This window comes from Gavia stellata, chromosome Z, assembly GCF_030936135.1.
Source record: "Gavia stellata isolate bGavSte3 chromosome Z, bGavSte3.hap2, whole genome shotgun sequence".
NCBI classification, from domain to species: domain Eukaryota; kingdom Metazoa; phylum Chordata; class Aves; order Gaviiformes; family Gaviidae; genus Gavia; species Gavia stellata.
The window spans coordinates 88,634,909-88,662,276 of NC_082637.1; the positions used below are offsets into that span (position 1 = coordinate 88,634,909).

The 27,368-nt window shown below is 42.8% G+C and overlaps 1 long non-coding RNA gene across 1 annotated transcript; it reads left to right on the forward strand.

The window, feature by feature from the left end:
- Positions 1-27,368, forward strand: LOC132320671 (uncharacterized). Its single transcript, XR_009484577.1, has 3 exons — positions 1-54; positions 10,909-10,980; positions 27,315-27,368. It is a non-coding gene; the product is annotated as an uncharacterized LOC132320671 (long non-coding RNA).

The window sequence follows — 27,368 nt, forward strand, 5'->3', positions numbered from 1 at the left end:
AAGGCAAGTGGAGCTTCTTCCAAATCAGGCGAGAAACCAGCAGAAGCGGCAGAGGTAAATTCAAGTGTTTGAACGTACTAAGAAGAAAAGTTGGTAATGAATTTCCTCCTATACGGATTTTTGTCTTTTGATAGCAAAGTGGTCGTTTTCAGATAATTAACTGGTGACTGTAGTCACTCATTATTCACTCCAGGAAGGTATAGTTTTGTCTTGTGCTGCTCAGCAGCCTACTGAAAATATTTCTTTGCTCTCTTCATCCGTTCACAAATACTTCATGTTAGTATTGCTGGAAGCGATTTCAGTGGATGTGTCTATGTTGCAGTGCAGGTACGCTGTGGGGCACATCTGATGGTCCTGTTTTTTCGATTGTCCAGAAGTACGGATGAAGTGAGTGCACTGTGACATTTTCCACCTTGTCTGCATCCTGGCTTCTCTTCAAAAAGTACAAATCCAAATTCATACATAGATGTTACACGTCTGGGCCATCCCCTGACACACTTGCAAATATGTAGCCAGTGCTGTATTTTAGAAAAAATACTTATTTTTCAAGATACTGTTTCCTCGGGAACTGGTATTTACAGTTCAAGAGTCCCTGCTGGGTTGTAACATTGAGTTTACACAAGCAACTTTACAGTCTGAGCATAGCGGCTGTTTTTAACAATCAGAAGCCATATGGGTTGCGGGCAGCTTTAGGAACAGTGCTTTGAAGGGTCTCCTCTCCCCCAGCAGCTCCAAGCCCTGTTAACCACTCGGAGGTAGGTCCTTGTGTGCTACGGTGAGTCAGGCTGCTATCGCAGAGAGAAGGTGTCATCCAAGCCAGGATACGAGTGCCAGTACTGATCATTAGTTACCCAAGAGCCTCTGCAGTTGCAGGCAGGAGCAGTGCTTCCCCCAGGAAGGCCAACAGCAGATTCGGAAAGAGAAGAATTCGTAGAAACACCTGTTAGGAGTTGTCTACTTGTTGGCTTCAAATGTCCATCATCGATATAGGGAAGCCAGAAATAGGTGTGCCTGATACTTTGTTCATAGCAGAAGCTGTTTGGAAACTATCTTTTGTCTAAGCTGTAGTGTGTTTAACTGCACTGCAAATCAAGGCCAGCGAACGTTTTATTACCATCCTCTGAAGTAGATGATTAAACCAATTACCTTTCTTTCCTGTCCATATACCAAGGAAGGCTTGTCTAGCCTGGGAACGTGTTCCTCCTTTCCTCTCTAGACAGTTTATTTTTTTCTTAAATAGCATTGTTCTTTCATTCATTCTTAGTTTAATGCCAAATTTTTGACTGCACGTTGTTGCTCTTAATATAGAAGTGCTGACTTCTTTGTGGGAAGGGTGGGAGTTGAAGCCTGTAGTTTGGGTTGTGGAATTACTGTTTCTGACCTCTCACTGAGAAGATCTGTTTCTAGCTAGCAAAACAAGGCTGTTACTAAGTTTATTGTCCCAATGCTTTTGATTTTTGAGTCCTTAGAATACTGCGCGTGTGTTTCCTCTTCTGAATTTCTTTGTATATTTGACTTGTTCCATTGGCTTTACAATGCTTGAAAGTGAAAGTAGATGAAAACTCTTTCCCTTAGGCCCATTAAACAGCATTAGCTCCACCATGCTTCACATCTACCTCCAAAACACTCTGATTTTTTAAGTCGTTGACATCGCAATTCAGAATCTTTGTACAGCTTTCCCAAGAGTCTGCAATGTTATATTTTTGTTTAAAAGTTAGAGGTTATTCCTGTAGTCTTCAATTTTTGAAGCAGAAGTTTATAATCTGTCTGTAGGTAGCTGTGGATAACGTGGTCCAGAATATTGAGTTTGTTCGCCTCACCTAGTAAGAAAAGGTTTGGTAGTGCATTATAAAAATGACAAGGAAATACGAAGGTCTTTGAAGAGTTCATATTTGTACTGAAGGGAAAATTGTAAAAGCCCGTATGCTCATTGTTTAGCTAAAAAGAACAATAAATGACCCCGTCCCGCAGATTCTTTGAGTATATAGTCCTCAAGGAGTGAGAGAAGAAGAGTAGAGCTTTGAAAAGTAAAGGTAGGAAAGGTCTGACACAGGTTTGAGTAGGAGATGCTAATTAGCCACAACATCAAGGAGAACTCAAAATGAGTACTGTTAAGGTGTAGGATAGGCTTCTTAAGCCTTTCCTTCTTGGAGACTTAAAAGTAGATTGAAAAAAACACAGGAGGTTTCCTATAAATAGAAACCTGCTTGGTAAGACATGCACTTGCACAGAGGTGCTGAGGAGATTAAATGGCTCCATAAGATTTTTCCATTTCTAGCATCATAATACAATAAAATAAAATAATGCTTTAAAAGAGTTAGGAGTTAACAGCATGAGAATGATCTATTTAATAACACTGTAGTTTTGGAATTACATACAGTCATAGCAGGGAGTATGTGCACTTTATCTATGATGTACCAACAGATATTAGTTCATAAGATTGTGTAAATACTGCTTCAGGAAGTATTTACTTGTTAAGTTTCCAATGACTTACTGCTTAACTATCACACAGTACTTTCATCCTTAGATCTTAAAGCATTGTATAAAGGAGACTAGACACATTATCTGAGTGACATAGATAAAACGTAGGGAAGGGGAGGTGCTGAAGCGTGGGGCTGGAATTGCCTTACTTAAGGTCATGCAACTACTGAGTAGGAGAGAAAAGAAACCAGGTCACCGAGTACCAGGTTGATGCACGCAGCTGTGTGATGAACAGCATCCTCAAGGCTCAGAGGGGAAGCCATGAATTCACTGAAGGCAGTGAGCCTTTCCCTCTGAATCATGGAGCAGGCTTCCCTTCCTGCATGGTATCCGTAGCCTCGCTGGCAGCTGCAGCTTGTGTCTACTCCTCACCTAAAAATGAAGCTTCTAAAATCCATTGTGTTGTACTACACTGGAGTGGCTGACACTGAGGTCACATAGCTAGAGCTTGCTGACTAGCTGGAAGAGACAGACAGCAGGTGAGTTCAGCTCTGTCCAGCAACCTCCGTTCTGCTTGGTGGCTGTCTAGCTTGGAAAGTAAAGGATGCACACAGTCCTTCCTCGCTTCCCTTCCCAAGGGTCCACCCTTACCTTTTCTGCTCAGTGGCCAGAAACTTAAACTTTACTGTAGTACTAAGGTTTTGACTCTTCCTTCTAGAATACTAAATTTAGTCTGTTCAGTTTCTGAAAACAAAAACTAAGATATGGCCTTAAGGCTATATACCCATTTTACTTTAACCCTGATCCTTCCTAGTAGCCTGTAGTAGTTACTTGAAAGCACATTGGTTGCACTAATAGTCGGTGCCACTGCATCTAGCACAGGAGAAAAGTGTCATGGAACGGTTTGGTAAGGATGGGACTGTGATGTTCTGCTTTCCAGGGCCATGGTTCTCTTGGAAAGATTGATCTCCTCCACTTCATTTCTTTATTTATGTTACCAAAGGAAATATACTGTCATACTTAAATCCACTTTGCCTCATTTCAGCAGTGCTGCTCAAGCTTCAGGTCTAGACAGACTGGGGGATCTACTTGCTACAGGGATGGTCAGCTTTAGGTTGAGATACACGTAAACTGTCAATCTAATGATGAGCAACTGAATGTCCATCTGTACATGGTGTCTTGTAGAAATAGGCAAAAGATTTGCTGGAGGGACAGAGCTGGAAACTGCGTGTGTGTTAGAATGTGTAGTCAAAAGAAGATACAGGCAGTTCTTTATCAGTGTAGTTGACGGTGAAAGTGTGCATGTGTTACGGTTGTATCGGGCACTGTTCAAGGACAAAAGTTCAAGTCACAGGAATATACCTTAATGAATATACCTTAACTCTTCATGTCTTGGTTTTCAGAACCTTACGTTTGTTGAATTCACGTTCTAAGGAGAATCAGATACTTCTTGAGAATGTAAATCAGCTTTAATGAAATGTTTTCATTCCTTGTGGATGGGTGTGTGGTAGATGTTAACAGAAAAGAAATGATCGCTGTTGGAATTGGTGGTTCCTCATGCACTTCAAGCTGTGGCATATGTTTGCAGCTGGGATGCACGTGCCACCCAGTAAAAGTAAGTGATATGCTGCTGTTCTCCCATGTCTGTCCCTCTTTTCTCTCGCTGTGTTTTGACGTCGTGGTCCTGATTCAACATGTTCGCAGCATGCCATTGCAAAGTGTACGAAATAGGAAATTTCCTTTCTTCTCCTTCCCCCCTGATGTTCCAAGGCTTTTAGCAATTTTGTATGTAAAGTGTTAGCATGTGAGAGACAGCTGGTGTGGTTTTTCTTTACCCCTCATCTTGACATCATCTTCAGCTTATGTGTGCCCTTCCAGCAATTTCAGATCGCTTCAGACTTTGTATGCCATCAAGGCATTAGTGCTCCATAAGCTTTTGGATGCTAAGGTATAAATAGTTTCCAGGGGAGATGGGACAAAAATCACTGCAGAGAAACCCAGGACAGTTTATAAAATATACTGAAATTAAGAAGTCCCTGGGCCACAAATTGTTTGAATATGTGAGAGTATTTGGAAGGAGTATCAACATGTGCCTGACCTATTACATTAGCAACAAAAGGAAGGCTAAGGAGAATCATCATCCTTTACTGGACATGGGGGGAAACATAGTGACAAAGGACGAGGAAAAGGCTAGGGTACTTCATGCCACCTTTGCCTCAGTCTTTAATAGTAAGACCAGTTGTTCTCCAGGTACCCATCCCCCTGAGCTGGAAGATGGGGATGGGGAGCAGAATGAAGAAGGGAAATGGTTAGCGACCTGCTACACCACGTAGACACCCACAAGTCTGTGGGACCGGATGGGATTCACCCAAGGGTATGGAGGGAGCTGGTGGAAGTGCTCACCAAGCCACTTTCCATCATCCACCAGCAGTCCTGGCCAACTGGGGAGGTCCCAGCGGGCTGGAGGTTAGTGAATGTGACACCCATATTCAAGAAGGGCTGGAAGGAGGATCCAGGGAGCTACAGGCCTGTTAGCCTGACCTCGGTGTTGGGGAAGATTATGGAGCAGATCATCTTGAGTGCCATCACGTGGCAGGCACAGGACAACCAGGCGATCAGGCCCAGCCAGCATGGGTATATGAAAGGCAGGTTCTGCCTGACTGACCTGATCTCCTTCTCTGACCAGGTGACCCACTTAGTGGACGAGGGAAAGGCTGTGGCTATAGTCTACCTGGACTTCAGTAAAGCCTTCGACACCGTTTCCCACAGCATTCTCCTGGAGGAACTGACCGCTCATGGCTTGGACGGGTGCACTCTTTGCTGGGTAAAAAACTGGCTGGATGGCCGGGCCCAAAGGGTTGTGGTGAATGGAGTTAAATCCAGTTGGCGGCCGGTCACAAGTGGTGTTCCCCAGGGCTCGGTACTGGGGCCGGTCTTGTTTAATATCTTTATCAATGATCTGGATGAGGGGATTGAGTGCTCCCTCACTAAGTTTGCAGATGACACCAAGTTGGGCGGGAGTGTTGATCTGCTGGAGGGCAGGAAGGCTCTGCAGAGGGATCTGGACAGGCTGGATCCATGGGCCCAGGCCAGTAGTATGAGGTTCAACAAGGCCAAGTGCCGGGTCCTGCACTTTGGCCACAACAACCCCATGCAATGCTACAGGCTTGGGGACGAGTGGCTGGAAAGCTCCCCTGTCGACAAGGACCTGGGGGTGCTGGTTGACAGCCGGCTGAAGATGAGCCAGCAGTGTGCCCAGGTGGCCAAGAAGGCCAACGGCATCCTGGCCTGTATCAGAAATGGTGTGCCCAGCAGGAGTAGGGAGGGGATCGTGCCCCTGTACTCAGCTCTGGTGAGGCCGCACCTCGAATGCTGTGTTCAGGTTTGGGCCCCTCACTCCAAGAAGGACACTGAGGTGCTGGAGTGTGTCCAGAGAAGGGCGACGGAGCTGGTGAGGGGCCTGGAGCACAAGTCTGATGAGGAGCGGCTGAAGGAGCTGGGGGTGTTCAGTCTGGAGAAGAGGAGGCTGAGGGGAGACCTCATCTCTCTCTACAGTTACCTGAAAGGGGGTTGTGGTGAGGTGGGTGTTGGTCTCTTCTCCCCAGTGACAAATGACAGGACAAGAGGAAATGGCCTCAAGTTGCGTCAGGGGAGGTTTAGACTGGGTGTTAGGAAAAAATTCTTCACTGAAGGGGTTGTCAGACCCTGGAACAGGCTGCCCAGGGATGTGGTTGAGTCTCCATCCCTGGAGGTATTTAAAAGACCTGTGGATGAGGCACTCAGGGACACGGTTTAGTGGTGGACTTAGTAGGGTTAGGTTTACAGTTGGACTGGATGATCTTAAGGGTCTTTTCCAACCTAAATGATTCTATGACTCTATGTGCTTTGCTAGTGTCTGAATGGAGGAATGTGGTATTAAAGGAAGGCGGATCGCTGTATTCCTGGAATTTGAAGCCCCAGCTTAGAGTAGGGCCATATTTTACCAGATATGGTATGAAATAATACCCTCCCTAACATATCCTGCTATTTCAGGTCATGCTTTACAGCAGTGTAGACAATAGGTGTGCTGCTTGTTTAGCTCATTATTCTTTACTTAACAGGAAATACATTCTTTAGTTTGAAAGGATGACAGAGGTAATTGGTGCTGAAGCATTACTGTCCTTTTAGAATTGATTCTTTGCCCTAACATCAGGATTTCTGATGCTTGTTGTGCAGGATTCCTTATCCACAAAAAGCATTAGAGGTACTCGGGAGTCCAGCTGCGTAGTGCTGAATAAAGACATTACGACTGGTAATAATCCATTGGCATGCCCATTACTAGTCTGAAATATTGAGGTGCGTAAGTAACTGATTGGAGCGTTTGTGAGGTTTCTTTCTACTCTGGTGACAAATTGCTTATTTTAAACTGCATTGTTTGGTTGGTTTTTTTCCCCCTGCAGCCAGTGCTGGGGGGCTGGTGGGCATGTCTGCCCCGATAAGCCGGGGCACCTGGTGGCCGCAGGGGAGTGTGGCCCCAATCCGCTCTCGGTGGAGGAGCGGAGGGGTTCTGAGGAGTACAGCACCGGCTTGTTCACCCGTCTTCCTTTTCTGTTTTCGTTCTTCTTTAGCTAAGATGCAAAACGTATTTGAAAAATAACATCATTTCAGTTAAATTTTGGTACTGTTTGGGAGCTGTTGTGATGTGAGGCTCTTCCCGCCGTAGGAAGAAATAGAGTGTGATTGCTGCTCAAGCAATTCTTGAATGAAAGATTGAAAGGTGGAGTCTGAAATGCTGCTTATGGTTGTCAAAAGGATTTCCAGAACAGAGATTGCATGTTCTTCCCTCAAGTGATTTTTTTTTTTTTTTTGGTAAAACAACTGTACCATATGCATTCTTATCACAGTATTATAATGAACACTTGAATGTTACAGTCCAAAATGAACATTTAATCCGTATTTCTAGACACCAGTCTTAATCCAAGTCTTGACTTGGTAAATCTACATATCAAAAGGATATGTATTTTATCTCCCCTTTATTAAACATGGGGCAATTAATATTCCACTCTGAAACAGTGTTTTGGCTTTTTGTTTTCAAGCCACTGCTAATAATGAAGAGTAGATTATAAGTACCTTTATGGCACAGCTTTTATTCCTTCACACACAATTCTGTACAGGCTCTTGTTTCTTCTAATTCATTTCATAAAGAAGCTATGCTTTGATAATTCATTAGCTAAGTTGTTATCAGGTTGGGAAGCAAGGTGTGAGTACAGCTGCAGGATGATCCTTGAGCTGACTGTCTCTGAGACTGTCACAGGAAAAAAAATGCTCTTCTACTTCTTGGAGGGGGAGAAGATGGGAACAGCTCTGATGGATTTGTTGATAAAGGGTGTCAGAGCTGGTTTGCCTGGAGGAAGCATTAGGATGCTGGGAAGCATATAACATCATTATTTTAATGAGCATAAAAGAAGGATGAACCTAGTAGCATGATGTGGCCAATTTTTCTGCTTTTACAGATGTATTAAGGGGCAGACACCAAAGAAGTTACATTTCAGTTCCCAGGGTCATCTTTCAACGGTATCACTCTACTTAGCCTATCGTGGTTAGTATTCAGTAAATAATACTGATGTGATGTCGTGGTTAGCCTTCCATGCAGTTTATCTCCAGCTAGTCTTTCTCTGCTCCAGAGGAGAAGTATTTACTTGCTTTGTTCTCTCCTCTCTGTCTCCTACCTGTACCTTTATTGCTGTTCCACTTACCATGAAACAGAGAAATGTTTGCATTAACAATTTTTTCGTTATACTATTTAATTGATTAACATAAGTTCATGCTCACAACAAGGATTTATTTCACTCTCTTAAGTTTTTTTCCTAGTTCAGGCTGGGGGAAAAAAAAAGGCTAGCCTTGTGCCTGAAATTTTTGAATATGTTGTTAGGTGTCATAAAAACTCCTTCTGCAAAACAGTAATTTATTTGTGGATTTTCAGAGCATTGCAGTTATGTTAGACGTAGTCTCAGGTACCAAAGGTAAGACCTGAACACCATGGACCGTGTCATCCTGAACCAAAGACTGTGATTTCAGCTGAGCTTGAGGTGGAAATCGACAGCTGCGTTACTGAAGGCATATCCTGAATGGTGATTGCTCTTCAGAGGTCTGCTCTCTTTTGATGATTTTCTTTTTTCTTTTCTTTTTGAGAATGGAAAGGTAGCACTTAAAATTTTGTGTTTCTTCAACACGTAATAACTTATTTAAAAGTTGAAGCGTTTGTGGATGATGCTTATTACTGAGTCTTTAATGCAGTACATCAGAGATAAAAGCCAAGGTGTTCTGCATCTCGGTGCTGTCTGTACAAAAGTGTAATTCATCACACCTCCGTCACCGGCCTTCAGGAGCATTGTCGCCTAGGGCTGACCAGTCACCTGGTCAGTGCCAGTAGTGGATGGGCTCTCAAGAAACTGCCTCAACCCGGGACTTCGCAACTGGTGAGGCTGGAAGCCCAAGGGTCCAGGATGTTGGAGGACGTTGCTGGGACCGTGACAACTGATGGGGCAGTGCGCAGGGGTCACAGCCCAGTGCCGGCTGCTGGGGGGGTGAGTGTCTGTGTGTTCCTCAGACCGGCTGTGCATGGGGTGTGCCTGTGTATTCACCAGCAAACGTCACGCTTGGACCAGTGGGTGAGTAGGAGGCCCCAGATCTGGGCAGGGGTTATCAGGTGAGTGGAGGGTCTGTGCTGGTTTTGGGGGGACCATGAGCGTGGGGTGCCCATGGGATGTATGTTAGCAGTGAGTCCAGTGAGCTGTTAGCAGTGAGTCCAGTGAGCTGGACACCCGTGGGGGGGTCAGATGGCCAGGATCCAGGGGAGACAGAGGGGCTGTGCCGGTGCTCAGAGGACCCGCGACTGTGCATCTGCTCATGAGCCCAGAGTGTGCCAAGTGTGTGCTTGCACAGGTGACCTCCTGCCTGTGCCGGACCCAGAGGAGGGGATGTAGCTGGGGGTGCTGGTGGGCGATGTGGGTCCTGTGTGTGGGTGCTGCTGACAGCAGCGTAGGCAGCCATGTCAGGGTCCTGTGTGTCTGTGTGTGTGTCTCTGGGATATGTGCTCAGCTTTGCTGCTGGTTGAACTTGAAGCCACATCCCTCAGCCTGGGCAGAGACCCCGGTTCCCCAGGCGCTGGTCCGGGCTTCAGCTGCTGGGCAGGTCCGTACTGGGTAGTACTGGCCTGTACTGGGCAGCACTGGACTTCAGCAGCCGTGCAGGAGGGTCCTGGGCCGGAGCGGCTGGCAGAGGCAGCCACACTCCTAATATCCCTTTAACAGGAAAAATCTCTATTACACTTGGTTTTTGCAACATACTGTGAAGTCTTAACTGGATGTCATTGTTTTCAGTGTGGCCAATACCAAGTGTGAAATCCTGGATGTAAATATCCCGCTTTGGGTCAGCCTCTACCGTTGGGCAGCGTTTTGTGATGTTAATCTTATGTGAATAGGCACAGAGGGTGGCCCACTGCCCCAGGCTCTGACTGGAGGTTGACTGTTGAATGTTCAGCTTTCTTTATGTGAGATGCTCTCCCGGTTTTGGAGCTAAATCAGAAAGAGAACAGGAGGTGGAATTACCTTAATGACAGAGGTCTCGGAGTCTCCCAGTCTGTTACAGAACCTAGTGTCCTATCAATTGAAAACTGGTGCTTCTGAGTTTGCGTACAAGTTTGCTGATTGAACCTCTGGTCATTCTGCGGGCTTCCCTGCTTGTAGAGAGTAATTAAAGTGCCGACACTTTAGTTGTGCTGTAAATCTTGAGCTTCCATTTATCAGAGGGAATGAATAGGTCTTACCCATCTGCTGCCTCCAAAAATCTGATGCTTTTTGCTGTGTTCATTACTAACGGCTTATTTTCCCAGTCTTCATTAGATGTGATTTCAGGAATGGCTGAGTATTTGCAGCAGTACTTACTGGTACTTGTTAATAATGGGATTGCATTGGTCGAAAACTGGGGATTCAAAGGGGAAGTCATGGTTTTGGTTCAGTTGCAAGAATATTTATTAACTAGAAGAGCCATCATTTTGCCCTTAGTTTTGTATCTTTACTTCCCTGCCTGAGGTGTAATGTTACCTTCTGTGTTGTCGTTCAAGTTATGTCTGTATAGCAATACCTTAACCATCTTATTTTCATTGATGCTTTTCATTAAAGTATATATGGTTACTGTTCCTTTAACTGTTAATTAAAATGGAGTTGCTCTGCCACAGGAAATAGCACAGATTTACATGTTGTCCATAAAACAGTACAAGAGAATGCAGCCTGTTCTGGGCTGGGCAAAACTGTCTGAAATGAGTCTGCGTGAATTGAAGTTACATAGGAGAATTTATTTTTGGATGGCTTGTCCTGCATAAAATGTTCTAATGGACTTTTTTTAGTGTAACTTTTTTTTAATACTATTTTGTTTACAGTTTACTTGGCTTTTCTTTTTCTTCATCAACATTTCTGACATATATTATGTCTTTTTTTTATTTTGTAGAAGAAACCAGGAAGTGCTAATGTTAGCCAACCCCCCAAAACACAGACAAGTGGAGCACCTTCTGCTGTTAAGGTAATGCATACTTAAGGAAATAGTCTCTTTTAAAAGTGAAGAGGATATGATATGACTTCATCCCCTGCAATCAGATAGAAAACGGTTTGTTTGCCAGCATTCTGCAACACTAAGATGCTCTTCATGTCTTTCTAGAAATTGTAGTGAATTGAAATGAAAGAGGAACAGAAGTCAGCAGAATGCCAGTGTTGACTTCTTGAGGAAATAGACTTGGTAATGTTCTCCCCTTTCACATGCTCTGTGTTAGTCTCCTAGTTACTTCAAAAAAATCCCAGTCCCACTGATATCAGTGGCAAACTTAATTTGACCTAGGGGGCTGTGGTTCTTTTTTCACCCTTAGGTATTGTTCATAGGTTTGGATTCTGTTTACTCAGTGGGACCTGATGAGATTGAAGCACTGATAACTGTCTTTGCTTTCATAGCACCTGGAGCAGTTCGGTAGTTCAGGAAACTAGTGTAAGAGACATTATAAAGATGACGTGCATATCGGGGTGCAGTTGATACTCCATGAAGAGAAGCAGGGATCACATTAAGCGTGCTCAGGTCTTGCAAAGTATTGAAATAGGGTGTTGAAGATAAGCTTTCTGATGATGGTCGTACCTGAACTGATGGCTGTAGTTGGTAATCACTGTTAGGTGCATATTTGTCACAGATGAGTGGAATGCACCTCACTTGAAAGAGAGAAGCAGCAGCATGTTTTAATGAGGTAAAATAATAATTTGACAGTTCAATAAGTTTGATGGAATTTAACAAAGTTTAACAGTGGTTTGACAAGGTTCAGTAAGTTTGATGGCAAGGTTCATCTTACTAATTACTGCATGGAAGAAACATACAAAGGAAAATTGAATTAGAATCGAGTTAGAATGATTCACAGAGACCAGAGACGCAAAGAATAAAGAGGGCCCCCCCATTGAGTCACGAGATTCAGAGTGGACCCCCTTGCTTTCTAAACTCCTTAGGGAGCCTAGGTGCTGCTGGCTTCAATCTTAGTCTTAGACGTGAGCAATGGTTTATGTCTAATGGAATTATCCATACAATGCTTATAATAATATTGAGTAGCTACGTGGATTAGTAGTGTTTCATAGTATTAATTCATCATGCTATCAGTCACTTAGCGAGGATCTGTTGTGGGTAAGGGATCTCTCCACCTTGGTAAGGAAGAGTCTCTTAGTCTCACGTAAGGAATCTTAAACCTTGAGAGGTGTCCCTGCTCAAGGGGAGAGTCACCTGGTGTGCAGTCCAGCTGCAATTCAGGGACAGCTCAAATTGGGCCCAACCTGATGGTTGTATTTATACTAGTTGTCTGCTAGTCAACAGTATAGACAAGATAGATGTCTTCATTTTAGCTCTGGTATCTTGTTCTGTGCTTTTGTTGTCTTGCACTTCTGGGTTTCAAAACCACCTTTCGAAATATTTTTCAAGACACTTTCACTCCTGTGTACGTAAGCCAGGGGCTTTCCAGCTCACCAGTTCACCCCCAGGACGTGAGGCCGGTTGCTCCTTGGTCAGCCCAATCTGAAGTACAGCACGGAGTCAATTGAATCCGCCACAGTATTCCATATCTGGAGATACCCCATCGTTTGAAAGATCCTACCGGCAGGAAGTGCTTCTGCTTGTGAATGGGATTTTTTATTTTCTTAATCAATGCTTTTGTGAAATAATACTCCTAAAAGTACCTCGGAGCTGCCTAAGTAATTATTTTTCCATTCTACTCAATGAAGGCGGACACAAAGATATAAGTCCTGTTGTCCCTTTCTTTCGATGCTTTTGTCTATCGCTAAAGAGAGCCCAACGTTTTTGTTGCTTTTCTTTCTGTTCCTTGCAGTTTGCCAGGGCCTTACTCCTGCTAGTTAAGCTGGATGTAGTCATCCATAGGTAGTTCCCATGACAGCTGTACAGCGTGGGACGGTCTTGGGTATAATCTTTCTGCATATCAGTCACCAGCTGCATAGTCCCATGGAAGCTCACATCTAATTTGCCAACTAACACATCTTTCAGTCTTTTTTCCTGTATGTGTTCTTTCATTATAAGTGTATCTTTTACATCAAGTGTGCAAGGTACAATTTCCGGTGATGCTATTAAGCATAAGAACTAGAAGGTAGCATCATGAAAAAAATGCGATGTAGTGTAATTGCCAGGAATTGCTTTATATTCGGTTATGACAACTTAGGCTATGTATTTTATTCAGTACTGGCTGCTTCTCCAGTTTCTGTGACATTCCAAAATGTTTATTGGTAAAGATTATGTACTATGAAAATACTTACCTCATCATGTCTCGTATTGACTCTTAATCAGTAGTTATGTTAACTGTTTTAGTTTCCACTCAGCCATAACTACCTTTCTTCAGTTAGGCTAAACCTTCTCTTAATTATATCTTCTAATTTTAACAATCTCCTGCGATCCTGTAGTGTTATTTAAAATAGAGCAAAACTCAGAGATTTATTGTTCTGTTCTTGTAGTTTGTGCCACCTATACTTTTTTTAAGGATTTTTGCTGCCTCTATATTATGGCCTAAGTAATTTTTCCTACAGTTAGTAAGTAATAGTAACTGATGGCTTGTGTTCTGCTTGTGTTCTACTTGTGTTGCCTGCATTGCTGAGTTTCAGATACAGGAACTTGTGTGTGATTAATGCTTGTCATTGCTTAATGCCTGGCTAATAATGCGGGTAGTTTAATTTTCCTGCGATGGTATCCTGTAATGTGGACTACTCCTAAGAGCAAGCACTTACCTGTCTGGCTTCATATTCGTTGCACTGTGTGTCTGAACTGCCGTTCTTTGAGTCTTAATTTTATCCCTGTGCTCTTTATTGTTTCACTCTTCAGTTCCTGGCATTGCAGCCAGTATTTACTCACTGCTTCTGCTCAGTGTCTTCTTGTAGGGATTTTATTTAGCTGCGTATGTGTCCGTGTGGTATAAGGAATAACTGCTGCCTCTCTTGTCTCCTCTCTTTTATAGCTGTACGGCTTTTGTGTTCTCTGTGTTAAGGACAACTAGGAATTTTAATTGGCAACCTTGATGTGCCCAGTTTCTGTATGACTCAAATCTAAATGAATAATTTAAAGATACTTAGCTGAAACAGATGTTCTGACTTCTTTCTATCTGTTACAAGCCTTTCTTTCCTTTTTGATGTGAAGTTCTATTTGACTTATTTTGTACCAGGGTGTTTTCAGTAACCACATGCCTTGTAGTAATCTGTCAGATACATGGAGTGAAAAGTTAGATTCAAGTAAGGTTATAATCATCAGGATTATTTATTGGTTGCTCACAAAGCAGCCTCTTCCATCTATGGATTAACTACCAAGGTGCACAAACGAGGAGGTCATCGCTATCGTGATTAGCAGGCAGCAGCGAAGAGGAAAAACTGAACTAACCTCCTTCCTCTGCAGAAGGTACCGTACCAGCACTGCTGTGTTTTCTTCTACAGCCTTTTAAATTGTTTTTCCCAGTTCCATAGCCAACAGGAAAGCCATATTCTAGCTCAGTGTTCAATCATAGCTATTAATAGAAGGCACTAATATTTGAACACAGCTGGATCCAGCAATCTTTCTTGGATCTTTGTGTTCTTATATGGTAATACTATTGATATCAAATGCTGCTTTTTAGCAGATTTTTGGCATTGCTCTTACTGAGTTCTTAATGAGTAATTATTTTCTTTTTGTTGCTGGCTGCTATAGCTTAGGGAAGTGAGAGTCTTTGTCCATATTACTTTCATGGACAACTTACTGAAGCAGTGCTGGAAGAATTCAACAACAGTGGAAATTCCATAAGAATTATTTTTATTTCAGACTTGACAGATCTTGAATATTTTCAGAGGAAGCTTCTTGATCGTAATGATGTAAGAAATTTAAGGTTAGTTACTTTCAACTGGCATCCAAATTAACACTGTTTTAAAGGGGGATTCAGTCTGCTCTCTTGGGCAACAAACAGGAAAACAACAAGAAAAAGAAAGAGCAATTACTAAATTTAAATATCTTTGAGTGAAGTCCCTACTATTTCTGCAGAAGTCTGGAAATTCTGTCACAAGTTTATCTAGATTATCATCAAAAGTGATTCCTACTGTTAGTATATTTGCTGGGATTTTTTTTTTTTTTTGGTACATACCTTACTTAATTGTCACTAAGTTTTTATTTTGTGAGCTTTGCACAGACACCTTATTGTGAAGGAAGGCATTTTTGAGTAGAAGGCATCTGAAGTCACAGTACTGATTGGGAATGTCCACGGAAAGGCGTAAATTTATTCCTGTGTTACCAGTTATATTGTGAAGGTTGGAAAGGCTATCTCTAAATTTTGAGGTTATTCAGAAAAATCTTTGAATAGGCTGAGAACTTCCTTTTCATGTTCTCCTTAGAGTAGGTGTGTGTCACAGCACACAGATCCTCAATTTATAGGTGTTTTGCAGCCAGACCATGGCAAATCATGGGCAGTTCCTACAAGTTGCCCTAGAGCTGTTGCCAGCATGTAGCCCTGCATGTGAAAATGACAAGAACTGTGTCCGTGTGGAGAATAGTGCCAGTTTTCTTGGTAGCAGAGGCATGCTAAAAATAGATGAAAACATTAAAAGTTGGAAGCTGTGGGAGTACAGAAGCTGCCTCCTGCATGGAAGAGCTGGCTTTGTGTAACGTTGTGGGATGTGGCATCCATCACCGGAGGTCATCTTCGCGTAGGGCTGTAAAAGAACCTCTGATCTGGAGACCACCGCAGAATTTGCAACTTGTAAAGCTATGCAATGAGCAAAATAATATGATCATGCCACAAAAAATACTCTGTACCTCACAAAAAAGTGGGATATTTTCCTCATTGGTCTGTGTCGTATCTTTGGGCGTTTCCCCCTTTCTACTTCGCTTCTTGGGCTGATTTTTGTTACTTGTTCCCTTGGGATAAAGGGCAGCACAGAGGCTATTACGACAAAATGTTTGCAGGGTTTCTTAGTGGTGTGGGGGCTTTTTCTTTAAAAACAAACATAACAAAATCTCCTCCCATACTACAGGTATGAAGAATTTGATTCTATAGCAAAAAAAGAATAATAATTCAAGAGCAGGTTACTATTGATATTGCAGGAAGCGCCTTTTAACTTCTAAATTAATATAAATTGTTTGGATCTGTTATGCTTAAAAATAGCCCTAACCAGTCAAGTTGTAGTGGTCTTACCTGCTCCAACCATCTCTATTTCTTTTGGTTGATAACATTTGTGTACTTACAGAGCTGGATAATCAGTCCAAATTTAGGGAGGGAGTATCCCACAAGCTTCTAATAAAAACACCAGCCTTTTTGAGGGGAAGTGAGTAGGTTCCTTCCCTCAGCACCAGCGCTACTAACTTAAAAAGTGGAAGATGAATACAGCTTTTTGAAAGCTAGAAGTAACTCCGTCCCCAAGCTGCGCCATCCTGGCAGGCGTTTCGTCCCTGCTTCTGCTGCGTGACCCTCCGTGCTGTCGGCTCGGTGACAGCCGTGTCTGGTGGGGGAACCAGGTCAAGCCGTGTCCAGAAGTGACCTCAGAAGCGGGAGATGGGCTTTGCTCATCGTCACTTCACGCCGAATGCGAAGAGGCTCTGCGGTGCGGAGGGCAGAGCTCCCGCACGCGCCTTCGCATCTGCGCTTTCATGGCGCTGTCGGGGCCTGAACCTGCTTATTTGGGCTCCCTTCCCGGGCGCAGGCACCAGCAGGCTGTGCCGGAGGTGGGGCGGCCATGCCTGCTGGGTGGGGAGCTCACCGCTCGCTCGGCACACCGGCTTGCCAAGGGCTTGGCCGGCACCTTCTGAAAACCGAAACCACAGCCTGCTCTGACGCTGGGGCGAAAAACAGCCGTATCCTGGCATTCCTGCTGGAAACGGAAGGCACACGCGTACTAAGTAAGTTAGCTATTTTTACGGGCTTCGCTTTCCTACTGCCTCTGCTTTAGGCTAATTTATGTTCGTGTCGCAGTTCTCCCCCCCCCGCCCCCCCCCACCCCTTCTGGGAATTTTGTGGGCTGAAATAACACAAGCTGCTGATTTCCAGGGCTTCCAACGTGATCCTGTCATCGGCAGGCTTGAAGTGCTCCCAAGCTAACTGTGTGTAGTGAATTGCCTTTTAAAATTTTTTTAACATATTGGAAACAGCCTTTTTAGACACTCTGTAAGACTGCGTGTTTTACACATTACACAACAAGTGGTTTACGTGACATAAGCAATCTTGAAGAAGAGAGGAATAAGGAAGTAGTGTCTAAGTTGTTCCGTATTTATATTTTTGTTTTTTTTTTTTTTCTTTCATTGCTCACAGCCCATGCTGTTCTTGCTTCAAAAACCCATATAATTTTTTTGGAAGACAAATGCAGAGCTTAGTATGCCTATGGCACATACAGAATATTGCGTAGTCAGGGTGTGGGAATGTGTAAAAACAACTTCTTCATTGAAGTGCGCTTAGGTATCAATAACTTAGTGACAGCAAGAGTTTATTATACTTGATACCTAAAAGATGCTAAAATATCAGATACAACAAACATGGGAAGAAATAATACTTTTCAATAAATTGTATATTACTGTTCTTTCTGTAGTAGTAGAAATTAGATAGGTAGGTGTTGCTTAGGTTATGCCACTGTTTGATTATTGTTATTAGTATACTTCTTCTCTTTTCTTCTTTGGAAAAAAGTGAAAATACTGTGTTAAGTAACACAGAGTTCTTGGACATTGCAGACACCTTTGCAGAGTTCTTTATCTGTTACCTTTTTCTGATGACTGCTTTTCTCAATGCTGTATTTTTTTTAATTGATATAAAACATACTGGAAAAGAATTTCTTCTACATAAGACATTTTCTTTTCTAGAGTAACATATTTGTTACTGTCAGCCTCTTGTATAAAACAGTGCTTTTTTGGGTTTGGGGTTTTTTTATGGGAGTGATTAGATAAATGGCATATGTAGAGCTTGCAGAAAATTCTGTTCCTGATCTTGGAGTTTCAGGGATGAGTCCCTCGGCCAGTATTTCTCACAGCTCTAGTTCTGGAGCTTTGCACCTTAGCTGACTCCAGTCTGAAATCTAGGCAAAGTTGTGTTGCCCTGAAGGTGGTGGCTCTTGGACAACTGGGAATGGGGGTCGAGGAGAAACCTCTGTCTCCAGAAAGGAAAGGAACTGCTTTTTCAGTCGGTTAGTCTCCAGCGTGTTCATTCTCATCATTTCTGCTCTTTGTTTTCCTAAAGGAGGAAAACCTGCACTCGCAAAAGCTTGGGACTTTGTCCAGAGTCTCTGCTGCCACAGGAAGAACCTTACAGGGAGGCAGGGAGCTCGGTGGCCTTGTGAGATCCTCGGAAGCTCTTTAAGGCTCAAAAACCTTCCTGGTTCTGGAAGAAGTCAGCTCTATGCCTGCCTTTATGCCTTGCTTAGTAGAAGTGCCTGAACTGACTAGAAAACTAACATTTTTGATGTCCAGGGAAGAAGCCTCTGTGAGGCAGGACAAGGCCTCACAAAGGTGGAGATTGTATTTTTTAATTGAACAATAATGTGCTTATTCTTCCAGAGCATGCAGAGGGCCCTTCTGAAGCAATTTTGAGAGATAATGGGTTAAGAGCCAGTGCTGAGGCAAGAAATGCCGCAATCTGGCTCTTTTTAAGTGGGAATAGTAAAACAATGTTGAGTTTTTCCTAAAATGATCTAAGAAAAAAACCCAGCACCCCCCCAAAGGTTATGCAGTGTTATCCTTAGATTATATTTTAAAACCAAAATTCTATCAGAATTCCTTGACTTGGTGATTTTTGTTTATCCCCCTGTCTTATTTTCCCTTCATTTTGGTAGCCAACACCATTGTGACAATGTGTGTGTCAGTTAATTTGGCTTCATTAATAATACGGTGTTTCTGCATCCTGGGGGTGAAAAATCCAATTTCTAATTCAGAGTACCGCTCACTAGTTCTTGTGACTGCCAGCCGCCCATTTTGAGTATTGCCTAGTTTGATTATGGTAATAAAAATAACTGAGTTCATAACCTCAGAGGTCTTCCATTGTAAGGTGAAGCCTTCTTTTACATAACATTTCTGTCTTTTTAAACTCCTCTTTAAAGAATACTGACTCTGTTTGTAATTCCCCATTTCTATTCCAGCTCTGCTGAGAAGGGCTTTGCACGCTGTCCCTCAGTGATACTGCAGACCAAGTGACACAAATCCTAGCTGAGCTCAGCAGCCCTGTGTGGCATGTGGCTGGCACCTAATCGCCTGTTTTCCTGGTGTCTTCTTATCAGCTTGCAGTTTGCTGCTGCAGATAGCTTTGGAACATTCTGGTGTTTAAAACAACACGCAGAAATGGAAACAGTTAGCTGTAGTAACTACAGCTAAATACTAACCTCTGCAGGACGTAGAACTGAAAAGAGGATTTTTGAGCTACCTACAAGAAGGAGAGCTCTGCTACAGTGACCAGCTCATACGTTACTGTAGTGCTCTGTTGTGCAGAGTGGGAACCTGAGAAGAGCGGTGACAGTACTGGTGTGCTGCTTCTAATATTTGAGTATGACTGAATGAAAATTAAATTCCAGTGTGTGCCAGCTTGCAGAATTTATTGTGATGGAAACAGGAAGTTTCCGAAAGGAGGTAATTGAAGATCACATTCTAAGAAGAAATAAGAATGGGGAGTTTAAAACAAATTATTGATGTCAGAACTCTTTTCATGACACTTCCGTATGCCCAGTGAGGAGTTTTACCTGACACTCAAAAGTATGGCTTTTCTGAGTATTTCTCCATGCATAGCTGAGGGAGATTTCAAGTTAGGTAACCCATTCTTTGATCAAGTGGAAATACTAAGATCACTCTTCATCAAAATGACAATTAAATTAACATCTTTGACGATGAAAACTAAGTTTGAAAATAAAATGCTTTTAACTTGCCTGATGCTGTGAGTTGAAAAACTTGTCCAGTGAAACAAAGCCTCTGTTTGATTCTGGAGACGTATAATCTGGATACAAAACCAGAGCTTTCTTGCAGTCTTCGCTTTTAACTCCTTTTAAAAGAAACAAGGAGTGTTTAGCCTGTGATCTTAAAATGGTGGTCTGTTTGCATGCACACAGAATCTGAAGGCAGCAGATGAACTCTGTTACCCTGCTCGGCATGTACTGGCTTTCTTTCCAGATCACTTGCAATAATCATGGAAGTACATTAAATAGAAGTGGCCCTGGTATAGTAAAGGTTATAGAGCAGTAGCCATGCTGCATACTTAAGTCTATATGATTTCTTCTGCCCACAAATTGAACCGTGTGTATGTAAAGGTTCTTGGTGTTTAGGTGCTGTGCATGCTCTGTGACCAACTAGCAAACTCTTTTCCTCTGCTTCCAAATGAAGAAAACAATCAAACAAAAAAAAAAAATGTGAAAGCATTAGACACAGTAGGAGATAGTAACAAATGAAAGCATACAGCTTCTTACCATCAGCTGTGGGATAGCCCTGAATTTTTCTGCATATCCCTAACTTCCTGTGCATAGGTAAGCATAAACTGAGGTGTTGGAAGTTCAAGGAAAGAGTCAAATGGTGCAAAAAATATTTAAAGTCAATTGTCATTTACTGCCCTCGGCTGTTTTTTGTTCAAGCACAAAGCTGTCTCAGTGTCTTAATAGTGACTTAATAGTTATTAAAATAAAGAAAAACAAATATACCAGTATTAAGCTTTGGACTTGACATAGGTTGCTGAAATCCAGAAATCTTAAAATGGACAGCTAAACTAAAGGTTAGCTGAGATCAATTAGTTTCTAGGTAGTATGAAGCCTTGTTCTACACTGTGGTAAATATAATACTGACCTTATTCACAGATTGTGCTTGATACTACTTGATTTAGCATGACCAAATTCGCATGCAAGTAGTTTATCTCAAAACACACTGCTTAAAAACCTATTATTTAAAATTTGAGTAGTCAGGTTAATCAGCTTTAGCTGATACATAAAATTCAGTGATTAAGTGTTGCTAAGTTTCTTTTCTGCACAAAAATGGCAGAAATTTTATTTTAGTAATCAAAATAGAAGAACACGGTAAGTGTGAGTCTGTGTCATGGAAGTCGTCTGGCTCAATGTGCTGTGATCATCAACAAATTTAGCAGCACTTGAGGCTGTGAAAACTCTTCATGAGCTAATCAGCTTTTCAGTTTCTTGGTTCAGACCAGTCTCTTTAAAAAATGTGTCATGTTTTTGTTTCATGAGAAAATGAGTTTATTTCTGATGTGCTCTTTTAGCATCTCTAAATGATGGTTGATCTTGCTCCTGGGTATAGACTAGTATTTGTTGCAAATACTTATTTTGTGTGGTGAGAAAACTGCAGAAGAATAAAATTTCAGGGTTAATCTTTTCCACGGTAGTAACCTGGATCATCTTTTGAATGGAATTTTGCAGAGAGGCATGGTCCCGTGTTACCAGTGGTCTTTGGGTTTTGTCTCTGGCTTATTACAGTTGACTTTCTGATCTGGAAAAGAAGCACCAACGTAATCCTACTATTTGTCACTAGTTTTACTATCGTTTAGGAGGAGAGGTGTGTGGAGTTTGAAGGTTGTCAGGTGGCAAATCCACTTCTGGAGTGCTCCTAAGACTGCATTTCTGACAGGAGTGTCCTGATGAGGCTCTGCTGATGGTTGAGTTTCGTGCGTGGTCCTTCACCCACTCATCTCCTCGCACACCGGCCCTTCCCCAGGCAGTGTCTCAATGACGCTCAGTTGAGTCTCAATGCAGTTTTGTTTTGATGCCTAGCAAACTGAGCTGTTGAAGTTTGTCTGTCCTCTGCAGATGAATGTGGTTTGTCTCTACTTCAGTTTATTCTCCACGTTTGCTCTGAACTGTGAGTGCGTATTTGAACAGAGCAAATCTATTTCTAAGTTTTTTAGCTCTAAGGGGGAGTCAGTTTCTCTCTAAAATTACTTCCCTTGTTATCTTTGTCAATTTGTGAAAATTTAAACTATAATAATAGCAATAGTTTTTACATATTTTTAGGTTATATTCACACCAGCTGAGTTTATGCGTGGTAGAAGCACAGGAAGATAGAGATATGGGCTTTTTTGGTTGTTGTGTTTGATTGGGTTTTTTTTAAGATGGGTATTCAAATGAATCTTAATGACTACATACTAAATCCTGTTTGGTTCGGTTTGCTTTATGGCAGCCAGTGCAAAGTCAGGGGCTTTGCTGAGTCAGGGCTGTAATGAGCTCAGTGGCATCACAGTAACAACATTAGCAAAGAATTTTAGATTGAATTAGAATTTAGCTACAGAAAAAGTAACTGTCCTCCAAGGATTTTTTTCCCACCCCCCTCAGTAGCTGGCACAGACAGTAGGCTTTGTTTATAACATGCAGTGTTTGTGAATTTCAGCAATGATAATAGGCTTTAGAAATTAAAGAGGCATGCCGGTAGTCACATGTGGCAAAGTAAGTCCTTAGAAATTGCAGTGTAAATTGTTTAGAAAAGAAATCATGCTGATTACTTCTACAAAGAAACTCATCACAACAGGACAACATAGCGGCATATATATATTAGGAATGTTTTATGTAAATATACCAGTGTCTGAATAATAGACAGGTACTAACTGGAAACCTATATCCTGCTATTTAATTTCATAAAGTCTTTAATACTAAACCTCCACAAAATTAACTGAGAGCCTGAAATCTTGGAAAAAATATTGTTCTCTTGGTTGTGTGCGTTTTTTATATCTTTCTCTTAAAAAGGTGGTATTTTCTTAACAACTTATTAGCAGAACTACATATAAGAACAGTAATTACAAAATAATAGGCTATACCAGAGCTACTTGGGATGGAAAATGACACAGAAGCACTCAAATTTGTAATTTTTAACTCAGCTATTACAGATACTGTAATAATAAAATGCATTGAAAGAGGTAGTATTAGTGCTACTTTTTTTTTCCAGATTTAAATCACTGCATATCTTAGCTGCTGTGTAGCTTTAAATATATATGTTTATGTATTTTTACGTATATATTTGTACATATACACATGCAGAGACATTGGCTCAGGTTGCGTCTTGCAACTCCACTTGACTTAATCGAAAATTAATGGAATTGTGTTTATGCCACAGATCGCAGTATTGATTCTTCATGGTGAGTGTATTTGGAAGATGGTGCATTGCTTTGCTCGTGGCATTAGGAAGTGCACTGTGAGATGCTGGAACGGCCTCTTGGTGCCATCCTCGGCCTGCCTTCAGCCTGCTGACAGCCTTTGTGTGTCTGGGGAGGTGAGGGTTGCATAGCCCTTACCACATGCCATCAAAGCCAGTGAGAGATTTAACCTGTAAGAGCTCAAGTGGTATTTTACGCTTAAGTGAAATAACCCATCATTTTTCACAATAGTTCTTGAAAGAGCATTTGCTGCCCACATCTTGCAAATGCTGTTCATTAAAGCTTAGTAACAGAACCATTCATGTAAAGAAGAAACCTTTTGTAGTCAGGTAGGTTAGGTTTTGCCTGGCGTTACACATCTGTATTGAAGTAACTCTGTAAGTCAGTAGTATTGAAGTAATAAAGTTGATGTTAGCTTTAAGCCTGAGAAGCAGTCCCAGCTCATTCATATGTAAGGTGTGTAAGCCCAAAAGAGTACTCAGGGGGCTCTTCAGTCCTCTGTCCTAGACGGAGTACAGCTAGATCACTCAGAAACTATTTATATAAGCTGGCCCAGAGGCTGTCAGGACTGGAAGTGCCTGGTTCATCTGGGTAGCCTTTGCCACGGAGCGACTGAATTTCCAAATCTTCTCCCGGAATTTCCAAAATTTATAATTTTAGTTGACGATAGCTCTCACTACATTGCGTATGGGGAAGTTTCAATGATTTCCAGCTTTCCATAACCGAGAGCTGTCATGGAGTTCTTCACCTGCCGTTTTCTTTTTCCAAATAGGCGTTTGCATCCAGTTCCCTGAATAGTTAAAATTATGTTCTCTTGCTGTTTGTCGCCTTTACTTTCTCTGTTTTCTTCTCCTGTTGCACCTTCCCTTTTACGTCTAGATTTCTGAGGTATACACAGTGAGACTAGATAACCCATTTTTGGTAGGCTTTTTTGTTTTGTTTTACTAACCCAGTTTCTTGCCTTTTTGACAGTTTTGCTGTTGTGACTGTCCTGCTAATTTGACTAATGAGTTTCTAAGGATATTCCTTCTCCTACCAAATCAGATCCCATCTCTTCATCAGCCCTTCCTGGAAGGCCATCCTTTAACTCACAGCCAAGAGCATCTGAGGTCCATTGGTCAGTTCTTCTGCTTGTCTGTCTGTCTGTGCCTGTCCTGCCTACCAGGCGGGCTGGTGAGAGCACAGGCTGTGACCCTGCAGCCATCGTGCTGCCTGGCATCCGGCAGCTCTGCTAGCAGGGTGAGGTGATTAATAGGTTGCGGTCTTCGCTTGGTCAGTGTTAACCTGTAACCTCTTCTCTGTCTTTCGAGCCCCTTCTGTGGTGGTCGTGGGGGTCTCATGCTGCTGGTGGGTTCCTCTGCAGGGAGCATCTCTGCATGCTCCCTGCTGGTGAGCTCCCTGGGGTCCTGGATGCTTTGCCGAGCAGTTTGCCTCCTCTTCCAACTCGCAAAGGTGCTTTCTGAAGAGCCGTGCAGCGGCCGTCCCCCAGGCCGGGACCCCCCGGCTGCCCCCGTGCTTGCAGGGGACTTTCCCGGCAGGTCGGGACTGGGGCCGGCACAGCATCCTGCAGCAGCCGTCCAGGCAGGACCCATGGGGGTGCAGCCACAGGAGGAACAGGCGTGAGCGCTGTGAAGGCTCATTTTTCCGTCCGGTCCGCTGTGGGCTCTGCCCTCCGGGACGTCGCTAGCAACACAACAAAAACATTGCTCTCTCTGCGGGAGCACCTGCCTGGCTTCCTCTGCCGAACCCCAGCCTCCAGGGCAAGTCGAACTCTCCTCGTTCTTGCTTTTATGTTTGGCAGCATAACCTTTTCGTGAGGGGGAGTTTGGTCCAGGCCACGGCAGGGGTTCACCACCCCTGGGTGCGAGCAGGGTGTGCCTGCCCGGGCCGCAGCCGCTGCAGCATCTGTGCGTCAGGCGGTTGTTACGCTGGTTGCTAGGCAGCATTTTAATATTTACCTCCACGCCTGACACACATCCCTGTGCTGCTTCACCCCTTTTGCAGTCCGACTGTTGGGCTGCAGCAAACGCTGCCAGTTAACAGCTGGGCATGGCTGGCTGTGGCGCGCAGCCCTCCGAAGAGGGAAAGCTGAACAACCCGCAGTAAAAAGTAGTCCCCCAGAGTCAGGCTGGCGTTGACCGGCTGCGTGGTGGCTACCAAACGAGGGGTTGGACCTTGGCAGCTTCGTGCGTTGTCCATCTGCAAGGCTGTCTGGTTGCAGACCCCAAGCACTAAAGGGCTGGGAAGCACAAGGACCCCCTTCCTCCTTGTAATGGCTCTTTTTGGGGAGAGAGTGGAAAATTGGAGGCCCTGAACAGTGAGGAATTCAGGCAAAAAGTGCTGTACATGAAGCGAAGCACACCGTGACTCCGAGGGAGCCAGAAGATCATGGTGGTGCAGCACTGCGGTGGTCTGTGGGAGGGTGCCCTCTGCTCCCCACTGTCCTTCCCACTTCCCCCCTCCAGCTCCCCAGGACAGGGTTTTGTTTCCTGAAATCAACCCTGAGTGTTTTCCGGGAGGATGGCTCGGCATTCCCCGTAGCCACTGATCAGCAGCCCATGCATTAAACTGTTTTCTATCCCCACACTGCTCTTCTTCCTCCGTTAGCATTTAAGCTCCTCATGTCTCATTTGCTGCTAGTCACTGCCATCCAGCTGGACAGGGTAGGAAGAAGCAGCAGCAGGTTTCTTTGGGAGGTTTTTGCTAATCTCTGCAGGTTGTAGGGGTGCAGCTGTGCTGGAACCTGGGAAATAATTGTTCAGTGTCTTGTAACAAAAAGGCTTGGTAGGAGTTTTCGGAGGGGAGGAAGCGAGAAGAGCTCAGATAAATGTGGTTTTATTAGATGGACAGGGACTAGGGTGACTAATACCAAGGTGTAGAACAGATACCTGTTTGTTAGTCACGTAGAAGGAATTGAGACTAATTTCATGGAGAAGGAAGAGAAGGAAAGGAAAAACTATTAAAGGGCAAATCAAGAAAAATATGGTGTTGCCTACAGATTATCTTATGGTGGTGGTGGAAATACATCAAAAGGTTATTTAAAAACTTCTGTTCCCTGTCCTGATGTGGGAGGCTATACGTTGCTGTGTACATCTCCACCCGTAGGAAAGCTCCCATCTATTATGTAGTCAATGTATACGTATATACATATATAGAAGCCAATGTTCTTTGCTTACATTTCTGTAGTGTGACAATTGCAAATTCTCTCTAGTAAATATTTAGAGCACTCAAACCTCCTACTAAAGTGTGCAAGATACCACATACAGTGGCAGGGAAAGCACACTGTCATCGCCATAGCGTGTATGTTTTAAATTCTGTACAACTTTTGTAGTACATGCATTTCTCAACAACAAGACAAAAAGTTCTGGAAATGAGAAAATTTTCCATGTGGAAATAAGAAGTCACCCCAGGTATGGAATAGTAACATGGCTTCTGAGTTCATTCAGACAATTCATGTTTTCATACAGCAAGTGGCATGGTAAACATGAAGAGAAAATCTAGAAAATCTGGTAACTTGTGCTTTTCATTTAAATGTGAACTATGAATGCGTTGCTGTGATAGAGATGCAAAAACAGCTTTAAGCAGAGGAACATGAAGCAGGAATAGAGAGGTAGTATTACATCTGTAGACAATTAGAATATTCATTTCTGGGCTTTGAAGTTTGATACAGTCACAGCAGAATTAAAACATGCTGTTCTCAGATCAACATCACTGAAGCTAGGGAAACAGAACGTGTCATTTGCAGCTTTTCCAAAAGGGCTGCATGATACGCAGAGACGCTTGTGTGTGTGTGCTACGTAGAGATTAATTATTCCTTTTTATCTCAACATATTTGAGTTTCGTAATTTAGTACTAAGTTTTTTGTGAGACAAACTAGTAAATCCAAAAGTACAATTTTTGTTTTTACAAAAAAAAAAAAAAAAAGAAAAAAAAGAAATGTGGAAGAGTCCTGCACAGTAAGTATATATGCTTCAGTATGAGAGCAGGATTTGAGCTTGTTTTGGTACTTGATACGAAATTTGCTTTCAGTATGTGTCAGAGAAAAAAAAAAAGGTGTTGTGAAAAGATCTATGGGCATCATGCTGTTGAAATCCTACATACATGTATTGTAGAAATACAGATGACAGAAGATCTAAAATGATAACTCTAATTTTCAGTAATAATTTATTCTTAATTTTTAGCTGGATATCTAATGAATTCAGGTTGCTTATGCTTGCTTATTAGTAGTATGTGTAACAAAGGTGAAAGTAATTAATTTGCCTTTTTTTCCTTTCAGAAGCAGTCCCCCTCTGCGGATGCATCAAAACCACAAATTGCGAAGCCATCTGAA